This window comes from Apium graveolens, chromosome 4 (genome assembly GCF_009905375.1).
Source record: "Apium graveolens cultivar Ventura chromosome 4, ASM990537v1, whole genome shotgun sequence".
Taxonomy (NCBI): Eukaryota; Viridiplantae; Streptophyta; class Magnoliopsida; order Apiales; family Apiaceae; genus Apium; species Apium graveolens.
Genome location: NC_133650.1, coordinates 18,209,522 through 18,220,780, shown reverse-complemented (window position 1 = coordinate 18,220,780; position 11,259 = coordinate 18,209,522). Strand labels below are relative to the sequence as shown.

The window sequence follows — 11,259 nt, the reverse complement described above, 5'->3', positions numbered from 1 at the left end:
AAGATGGAGACACGAGTTAAATAACAGAACTTGTTATCTCGACACAAATGACTTGAGCACTAGACATCTATCATGCCACCTCTTGAATTTATCCTTGTACATTTTGTTATTTTCATACGCTTGAAGTCGAAATTCATCGAGTTCATTCAATTGAAGCATCCTTTTCTTACCAGCTGCATCCAAATCAAGGTTCAACTTCTTCAAATCCCAATACGCTTTATGCTCGAGCTCCACAGGAAAATGACACCCCTTACCATAAACCAACTAAAATGGCGACATTTCCAACGGAGTCTTGTATGTTGTTCTATATGCCCAAACAGCTTCATCAAGCTTCAAGAGCCAATTCTTCCTTAATGGACACACGACTTTCTCTAGAATATGCTTGATCTCCCTGTTAGACACCTCAACTTGACTATTAGTCTGAGGATGGTAGGATGTTGCAATGCGATGATTCACATTATACCTTTGCATCATGGCAGTGAACTTGCGATTGTAAAAATGCGATCCCTCGTCACTGATTATGACTCTTGGAGTCCCAAATTGTGTGAATATCTGCTTATGAAGAAAATTAAGCACTACCTTCGCATCATTTGTCGGCAAAGCCTTGACTTCAACCCATTTCGACATATAATCGACCGCCAACAAGATATACTGGTTATTGCAAGATGAGACAAATTGCCCCATGAAGTCAATTCCCCAAACATCGAAGACTTCAACCTCGAGAAGCACATTAAGAGGCATCTCATCCCTCTTGGACATATTACCCACACGTTGGCGTTGATCACACTTCAAAACAAAGTGATGTGCATCCTTAAACACTGTAGTCCAGAAGAATCCCGCTTAAATGACACGAGCTGCTGTCTTATCTCCCCCATCGTGGCCTCTATAAACAGTCGAATGATAGTATCGCAAGATCCCCCCGTTTCGCTATACGGAATACATCTACTGATGATTTGGTCATCTCCTTACCTAAACAGATATGGTTCATCCCACATGTACCACTTTACCTCATGAAGAAACTTCTTTCTTTGAGCGTACGATAATTCTGGAGGCATGATATTACTCACAAGGTAGTTTATAATGTCTGCAAATCACGGTTCTTCCTTTTACACTCCAAACAGCTGCTCATCGGGAAAATAATCAATTATCAATATCTTATCCTGTAAAGTTGCGCTTGGATCTTCCAAACGAGATAGATGATCAACGACTTGATTCTCAGTACCTTTTTTGTCCTCGATCTCTAATTCAAACTCCTGAAGCAAAAGAACCCATCTAATCAATCTAGGCTTCGAGTCCTTCTTCGAGACGAGATATCGAATTACAGCGTGATCCGTGAAAACTGTCACCTTCGTCCCAAGCAAATAAGATCGAAACTTCTCAAAACCCTAGACAATAGCCTGAAGTTCTTTCTCAGTAGTAGTATAATTCAGTTTAGCACCATTGAGGGTCTTACTAGCATAGTAGACCACATGAAATATGTTGTTCTTTTTCTGCCTAAGAACTTCTCCAACTGCATAGTCACTTGCATCGCACATCATCTCAAAAGGTTCATTCCAATCAGGTACAATTATGACAGGTGCCGTAATCAAACTCTTCTTCGAGAACTCAAAAGCAGCTAGTCACTCGTCATCAAACTTGAATGGGACATCCTTCTCTAGAAGATTGCACAAAGGTTTAGAAATTTTTGAAAAGTCCTTGATGAACCACCTATAGAAACCCGCATGACCAACAAAGCTGCGAACTCCCTTAATAGAAATTGGCGGGGGAAGATTTTCAATGACCCCCATCTTGGATTTGTCCACCTCAAGACCCTTACTAGAGACCTTGTGACCAAGAATAATGCCCTGTCGCACCATAAAGTGACATTTCTCCCAGTTGAGAACCAGATTGGTCTCAACACACCTTTTAAGAACGTCGCCAAGATTCTGCAAGCACTCATCAGATGAATCTCTAAACACAGAGAAGTCGTCCAGGAATACCTCCACATTCTGACCAATCATGTCAGAGAAAATAGCCATCATGCATCTCTAAAATGTGGTTGGTGCTCCACACAACCCAAAAGAAACTCTTTTAAAGGCGAAAGTACCAAATGGAAAAGTGAAAGTAGTCTTCTCCTGATCTTCTGGAGCGATACAAATCTGATTATAGCCCGAATAGCCATATAGAAGACAGTAGCACTCATGCCCGACCAACCTGTCAAGCATCTGATCAATAAACGGTAGAGGGAAGTGATCATTTCTCGTGGCCTTGTTCAGCTTCCTGTAGTCCATGCAAACTCTCCACCCCATGACCGTTCGAGTAGGAATGAGCTCATTCTTCTCATTAGCTACAATAGTGATACCTCATTTCTTCGGCACACACTAAACTGGACTCACCCAAGAACTGTCAGAAATGGGATAGATGATCCCTGCATCTAGCCACTTGATAATTTATTTATTCATAACTTCTTTCATGATCGGATTGAGCCTTCTTTGTTGCTCAACAGTAGGCTTGCTACCTTCCTCTAGCAGAATTTTATGCATGCAATAAGAAGGGCTGATTCCCTTAATATCTGTTATCGTCCATCCAATTGCCGATATGAACTCTCTCAAAATTCTTAAAAGTTTTTCCTCATCACTACCTGAAAGGTCAGATGCAATAATAACAGGAAAAGTAGATGCATCACCTAAAAATGCATACCTTAAGTGTTCAGGCAATGGTTTCAGCTCAAGTGTAGGAGCTTCATCAATAGATGGCTTGAGGCGCTTTGGAGATTTGTTCAGCTCTTCCATTCCAAGAGATTCAACAGGCATATCCATCTTCCTCTTCCAGGGACAAGCATTCAGATATTGTAATTGTTCATCACTTTTATCATCTTCACTATCAGAATTCCCAAACAAGGCCTTTTCTAAGGCATCAGACCTTAGCAATTGATCAAGTTCTGAAGTAACCACAGAATCGACCAACTCCACCTTTAAGCACTCCTCATTTTCCATAGGGAATTTCATGGCATTGAATATATTAAAGGTTACATCCTGATCTAGCACTCGCATGGTGAGCTCACCCTTCTGCACATTTATCAAAGTTCAGCCAGTATCCAAGAAAGGTCTTCCCAAGATTATGGGAATCTTCTTATCCTCCTCGAAATTAAGAATTACAAAATTAGCAGTAAATATGAGTTTATCCACCTTGACCAAAACATCCTCAACAATGCCTCGTGGATAAGTAATAGAACGATCGGCCAACTGCAAGGTCATATAAGTAGGCTTTGGATCAGGTAAGTCCAACTTCTTGAAGATTGACAAAGGCATCAAATTGATGCTAGCTCCCAAGTCACATAAGCATTTGTCAAATGACATTTTTCCAATAGTGCAAGGAATAGTGAAGCTTCCAGGATCCTTAAGCTTCGGAGGCAACTTCTGTTGTAGCATAACACTGCATTCCTCCGTGAGAGTAACTGCCTCTAAGTCATCAAGTTTCACTTTCTAAGAAAGTATACCTTTTATAAACATCACATAACTAGGAATTTGTTCAAGAGCTTCAGTGAAAGGTATGTTGATATGAAGTTTCTTAAACACCTCCAGAAACTTCTCAAACTGCTTATCCAGCTTTTTCTTCTGCAGCCTCTTAGGAAAATGAGGTGGAGGATAGATTTGTTTCTCCCATGTATTACCCTCAGGAGGGGTGTGTTCAACAATAGTCTTCCTTGGTTCCACTTCAGCTTCCTTCTGCACTTCTTCCTCAGCTACAGCTTCTTCATTCGAAACTTGAGAGTGTTCGGGGTTTACAACCTTCCCAGACCTCAATGTAATTGCCTTCACCTGCTCCTTAGCTTCCCTATTTCCTGGTACTTCAGTGTCACTAGGGAGTGTACCAGGTTGACGATTTAGCAAGGCATTGGCAATTTGCCCAATTTGATTTTCCAAGGTCTTGATAGAAACAGCTTGGCATCCTGATCTAGCACTCGCATGGTGAGCTCACCCTTCTGCACATTTATCAAAGTTCGGCCAGTATCCAAGAAAGGTGTTCCCAAGATTATGGGAATCTTCTTATCCTCCTCGAAATAAAGAATTAAAAAATTAGCAGGAAATATGAGTTTATCCACCTTGACCAAAACATCCTCATCAATGCCTCGTGGATAAGTAATAGAATGATCGGCCAACTGCAAGGTCATATAAGTAGGCTTTGGATCAGGTAAGTCCAACTTCTTGAAGATTGACAAAGGCATCAAATTGATGCTAGCTCCCAAGTCACATAAGCATTTGTCAAATGACATGTTTCCAATAGTGCAAGGAATAGTGAAGCTTCCAGGATCCTTAAGCTTCGGAGGCAACTTCTGTTGCAGCACAACACTGCATTCCTCCATGAGAGTAACTGCCTCTAAGTCATCAAGCTTCACTTTCTGAGAAAGTATACCTTTTATAAATATCGCATAACTAGGCATTTGTTCAAGAGCTTCAGTGAAAGGTATGTTGATATGAAGTTTCTTGAACAACTCCAGAAACTTCTCAAACTGCTTATCCAGCTTTTTCTTCTGCAGCCTCTTAGCAAAATGAGGTGGAGGATAGATCTGTTTCTCCCATGTATTACCCTTAGGAGGAGTGTGTTCAAAAATAGTCTTTCTTGGTTCCACTTCAGCTTCCTTCTGCACTTCTTCCTCAGCTACAGCTTCTTCATCCAAAACTTGAGAGTGTTCGGGGTTTACAACCTTCCCAGACCTCAATGTAATTGCCTTCACCTGCTCCTTAGCTTCCCTCTTTCCTGGTACTTCAGTGTCACTAGGGAGTGTACCAGGTTGACGATTTGGCAAGGCATTAGCAATTTGCCCAATTTGATTTTCCAAGGTCTTAATAGAAACCGCTTGGCTCTTGCACATGAGCCTCAACTCCTCCAATTCAGATTTTTCATTAGACTATTGCAGCTGGAGTTGATGCCTTTTGAATCTCTTGGAATGGAAGAGCTTAGCAATTGATCAAGTTCTGAAGTAACCACAGAATCGACCAACTCCACATTTAAGCACTCCTCATTTTCCATAGGGAATTTCATGGCATTGAACACATTCTGAATGCGGTTCAGCAACATTATCATCCAATCAGGCATCCCATGATGAGGATACTTCCTAAGCATCTCCTTATAACGATCACAAGCCTCACATAAAGATTCTCCAGATTGCTGAGCAAATTGAGTAAGTGCGTTTCTGATTGCAGTAGTCTTCGCCATAGGAAAGAATTTAGTTAAGAACTTTTGTGTAAGATCCTCCTATTTGGTGATAGACCCTGGTGGCCGAGAATGTAACCCACACTTAGCTTTATCCCATAGAGAGAATGAGAAAAGCCTCAACTTAATAGCATCTTCAGAAACTCCATTGAACTTGAAAGTATTGCAGATGTCGATGAAATCTCTGATGTGCATGTTGGGGTCTTCTGTCGGAGAACCCCCAAACTAAACTAAATTTTGTATCATCTGAATCGTGCTCGACTTGATCTCAAAGGTATTAGCCTAGATGGCTAGTCGAACAACGCTAAACTGAATGTCATTGATCTTCGGTTGAGAGTTGTCCATCAAAGCCTTTAGATTCGTTTCGGGTTCTCCTATTGCAATAAGAACCTCTTCTTCTTTATCAACTAGGATCTCTTCTTCAACTTTCTCTTTGACTACAACTTCTTCCTCAGCTTGATCCAGTGTTCTCTTACGAGACCGAGAACGCGTATGCACACAAGCTCGCTAGAGTACCTGAAACACGACAAGAAATTAAATAAGTAACAGTGTCCGAGTCACTGAACTTTAACGACCAATGATGACAAATACATAAACTAAAAATTAACACCGATATTCCTGGTAGCGACGGCAAGAACTTGTTTGGGCTGAAACACGCGCTAATATTCACGCAAGTATATGCGATCGCAAGTAATATAGAATAAATTCTAGTTCGTTCCCACGGGGATTGGTTTAGGTTAATTTCAATCAATGTATTTATACAACACTAGTATGGTTATCATCCAATGCTTAGACGAATAACAAATTGAGGTTGTTTATTCTAAGATTAACTAAGAAATTATACTAAGAACATAAACTACGAGATTAAAGAGAGTTGAATAATATATAACACAGACATGAGATTCTAACTTCATTAAATACTTCATTCAATAGCATTTTCGTTCTTAACCTTAGAATGTAATGGTGATGACACTAATCAGATAACACGAAACTGATAAACACCAACTTTTGTTGTATGAATACCATACTACCAGACATCCACAAAAGAGATAGAAGCTGAATAGACACTAATTATATTGAGACCCTATATGTCTATAGAATTTGACAACATAACGGTTTAATGCACAAGTTATCTATCGTGATTACATAGGGCAAGTAAGATGGTTAAAATTACCTACGAATCATGCATATCAATTACATGAACCTATGCTAGCATGGCAAGTTCTAAACCCTTAAATTCACTTTCGCTTCATTAAAGATTAACACACTATCTTATAAGTTCGCGACACTCATAAGACGAATAAGCATAACCAAAACTAGGTTATCATACATTCACCACACACTAAAGCATCGAAACAAATTAACTAAATAAATCCATAAATAAATTTGTTAGAACCCCACGATAACGATTAGCTCATAATCAGACTCATCATCAACGTGGGTTCCGATGAAAGCATGGTATAATAAACGTAGTCTTTATACTGAATAAATAATAAACCAAGTACGAAACAAGAGTATAGGTTCACGAATAAGAAAACTAGCATCCAAAGTTACAACTTAAAATAAAGAATCACAAGAATAAACTAGATATTCTTCGCCTTGGTTGAATTGTGCTCTACGGTCTTCTTACGCCTTCTCTTTAAGCTCTAGTACATCTTGTTATGAAAAATGAACATAAGTCCAATGGATCTAAATTCCAGAAGAAACAGGATTTTATTTTCCCGACCTAGCGCGGGTGCGCGCTTGATCAGCTCGGGCGCGCTGACATTCTGCTCTTTGGGCGCAGCCGCGCGCTACTATAGCGCGGGTGCGCCGTCTCTGTGGAGAAATTTCTGACTTCTTCTTTTCTTGTCGGTTTGAGCTGGTCTTTTCACGAGCTTTTATTCTAGACACCATCCTAACACCATAACAATGCTAATTCACCTGTATTCCTGAATAATGCCTGAAATGCAAAAACACTACAAAAACACGTTAAAAAGACTAACAACTTGAGTACAAAACATCAATTCAAAACTTTACAGAGCGTTATAAAGTGTCATAAATGTCACTCAACAGAACCTAGTTACTTTAGTTCATTGGAGAAGTAAATGAATGTGATTTATCCATGTAAAAATGTTTTTAAAACCTTTTATTGTATATGTTGTTGATGCACGAATATTTTATCCAGCATATGCTCAATTTGTATGTCTTGCATTTATATGTCAAGACATAGTTTTATTTTTCCGAAGTCTTTCATTTGATATACTTTTAACTAACTTTCTTCTAAAGCTCTTTAGGAGTTTTAAATTCATTTAGATTATCAGCTTACATGAAAACTATAACAACCGATGATTGGGAGTTTCCTATATAAAAATACATAGATAAAAAACGCTCATTCTTGTACCGTTCTCTTAATATATATTCTCTTAAGCCTCGGTTGGTTATATGAATCTTGTAGTTACACGAGAACCCGGGGCTCCCTGTAACCAAAATACAACGCAGTAGTATAGTTTCGTGGATACTCAAAACCTGTGTTTGGTTGGTCATTATTCAATTTAAATTATACATTTACTTTTCTTCAATATACATAATAAAAGTTTTTTGTTCAATATGAATGTTAACTATACTGGCATAAAGATATATTTTAAATTTAATATAAATTATTATAACATTGCTACATAAAAAATTGAAATATAAATATTTAAATATGCCATACTAAATAATTATATATCTATTACAAACTATGTTAAAAATAAATAAAAAAAGATTAATTTCACTGATTACAAAATAGTTATAATTTTTTACAAAATTGCTATATAAAGTAAATAGTTCTATAGTAATAACGAGTAATATCCAAAAAATATTTTTTGCTTATGAATCATGGAGTGAAAAATAAAAAAAATACAATATATTTATAAATACAAACTAAATAATATAAAAGTATTTTACTACAAGAAAATAAAAAAATTCAAATAATTAATGTTAAGAAAGAAAAAAGAACTCTTCCATAAAAATGGAGAATTTACCATCATTAATACAAAAGAATAAAAAAAGAGTAATTTTAGAAATTTGTTGTGCTATGTAACTAGGTTCCCGCATTTTGGAGTAAACTGTACGTTGTGCATTTCAAGAGTTACCTAACCAAACACTCAAACTCATTTACGTTCCCAGATATTATAAAGTTTTTAGTTGTGTAGCATGAACCAAACAAGATCTTAATCTCGTATATCGTATTCGACCGGATTGTTTTGATTTATATATGAATCTTTGTAACTTTATCGAATAAAGATTGCAGAAATGTGATCTCGATACTTCATGAATTAACGTTCAGTAACCTTCTTTTCATTTTTCAACAATTTTTACACCTATAATATAACTAAAAATTATAGCATCAATTACATGAGAATATGTTTCCTCGTAATTTATGTCTATCCTTCTTGAAAATACTTGAGCAAGAATATGTGCTTTGTATCTTACTTTTTCTCCCAAATACCCATCTATAATCAATGAATTTTCTCACTTTAAGGGTTAGACTACATACCGAAAAAATTAAAAGAGCTCAATTCTATTTCAATAAATTCTTTTATTAGTCCAGTCATCTCTATGTCGACATCCATCGATGGATTTTGGTTCAAGTTCCTCATTTTTTATCATTAACTCAAGTGCTACATTATATGCAAAATTTTAGGCGGCGATAATATATTTTAGTTCCATCTCTTTCATGTAACAATATAATTTATTGAGATCTTCATCTTCAAAATTTTTAGGTACCTATTTTTTTTGCGGTTCCATCTTTCATGTCATACATGATTTTCTTGAGGAAAGCAACTGGGGAATCGATCCTGATTCCTTGTGATTTTGATGTGTTTGGAGTTGAGAAGATAATATATATTACATGAGAATTTGAAAGCCATGTTAGTGTTTGACCATATTGGACATGCAGCAATATCTGCTTACATGGTATAAGTAATTCTTTCCCGTTTTATATGGATTAGAGCCGGTACTGTTAGGATTGCACAAGAATGCTAGTAATTTTATTCTTCCCCGCATACGTAGGTACTTGCACAGTACGATTAAGAGGGATAGCAAGAATGATGATGTTCTCATGTTTGGGTTTTTTTATCCCGGAGCCACGTTTACCTTAAATGTTGAATTTCAACATTATGTTGCTAGTCGGTTAATAGAGGGTAATCACAATCACATATACTTCATGCCACATAACCATCGGTAAGCATTTCTAATTAAGTAAAATCGTAATGTAGTAATTTATATTTTAGGTTATTTTAAAAATAAATGTACTTGTGGAAAATTATAATAATACATATATCATTGGATTCTGGTCATACTATGGAATGGCGACATTTACATTCTCAATCCTTTGCCTCATCCAACGCATTTCAATAAATTAGATAAAGCTTTCTCAGAGTAATATATTCATGTTTCGGCTTGTATTATTTATTTGTTTTATTCAAAAACTGATTCTTGACACTATGTAATTATAAAATATAGGACAATAAAATATGTTAATGCTCAAACTTGAAGGGGAAATAGAGCACTTAAAATCCAGAATCTTTTAGTAAGTATTTTTTTTAAATTGTCATAGTATATTTTCTACTTATGATTTAGTTTTTTTATCGAGTTGATTTATATTCTTTTTCGAATAGGGATCCCCATAATAGCCCGGTGGGGTTGAATATGGTTATGTGGTCATGAAGTACATGAAAGAAATTATTGCGTACACGGAATTTTTTTTTCTACTAAGGTATGTAAAATCATTTAGGACTCACAAAATGGTATTTTTGTCGAGTTGACTTCATATATGTTTGATGTTACTTTTTATGTAATTATTTATGGTATATACGGCACATATATAAGTGAATTTTGTTTTAATTTCTCTTTTTGGTTTTAATTTTTAGTGGGCGGCCAGGACTCGAAAGTCTTACACAACATAGAAGCTGGACGAGATTCGCTTGGAGGTCATCAATTTCATCGAGGACAAAATGTAAATTAAGAATTCCCTTATGTCTCGCTACCGTTAAATTAGTTTGGTTCAAAGGTTGTAGTAAGACGTGGTGGCTGCTTATGCAATCTCGGGGTTATGATTTAACAATGTAGTATTTGATCGTATTGGTGATAGCCGGTTTCTAGGAAGTTGGTACTATGTTTTTGGAAAGGAATTTGGCTTGTTTGGAGAATAGATAGACGATGGTGTGGTTGGTATATATATCGGATGTTAATTTGGGTTGTTTGACTTGCTGGTTGGATGTAACTTGGATTCTAGTTGCTAATTAAATCCTTCTGTTACCTTCAGTTTGAGAAGGTTAACATATATATAGTTTTTAGTACCATGGTTTGTTGAATTTTCATTTTACAGTATGTAGTATTATTAGTAGTTATAATTAGTATGTACGAAAGCAGGGGTACCACTGAATTCTAGAAAAAATAAAAATCACTTCATATATTCAAACTGATGTTAAAAAGCACGAATTGATAACATTTTAATGGAAAAAAACTGATGTCTAAATGCTGCAAAGACATCTGCCAAAACCGGGCAATTTGTTGTAAAAACATATTTCATACATCACCTATATCACGTAATACCGATGTTAGAAACAATCTTCAACATCGATTTTGGAAAATAACTATTGTTATAATGTTGTACTGTTATCAGAATTATAAAGGAACTGATGTTAATACCACTTAAAGACATCATGTTTTAACTGATAATCGATGTTAATCATGTATTTTAGCTTCTGAGATAGATGTATAAATAAGCCTAATATTTCGTAATATTACAATACTTAATTTGCAATTATTCATTTATTTTCCTGAATTCTAAAAAATACATCAGAAATATCCAAATAACGTTGTCATATGTCACTTTAGACATCGATTATATACGAAAATGATGTCATTGTGAATACAAACACATTGTTTTTTTGTGAATGGTGTTAATGTTGTTATTTAGCTTGTGGATTAGATGTTTAAATATATCTAATCTTCCTAATATTGTAATACTGAACTTGTTATTGCTTATTTATCTTCCAAAATAAGGATAAAGACATCATAATCACGTGTATTGTG

At 36.1% G+C, this 11,259-nt stretch overlaps 1 long non-coding RNA gene and 1 other non-coding gene across 2 annotated transcripts; both read left to right on the top strand.

Annotated features, from left to right (window-relative positions):
* Positions 1–5,077: 5,077 nt before the first annotated feature.
* On the top strand, positions 5,078–5,184 carry LOC141723199 (small nucleolar RNA R71). The gene has a single exon (XR_012576187.1). It is a non-coding gene; the product is annotated as a small nucleolar RNA R71 (small nucleolar RNA).
* A 3,812-nt stretch (positions 5,185–8,996) lies between these two features.
* LOC141716691 (uncharacterized) lies at positions 8,997–10,419 on the top strand. The gene is made up of 4 exons (XR_012573290.1): positions 8,997–9,402; positions 9,685–9,751; positions 9,840–9,937; positions 10,092–10,419. It is a non-coding gene; the product is annotated as an uncharacterized LOC141716691 (long non-coding RNA).
* The last annotated feature ends 840 nt before the right edge of the window (positions 10,420–11,259 follow it).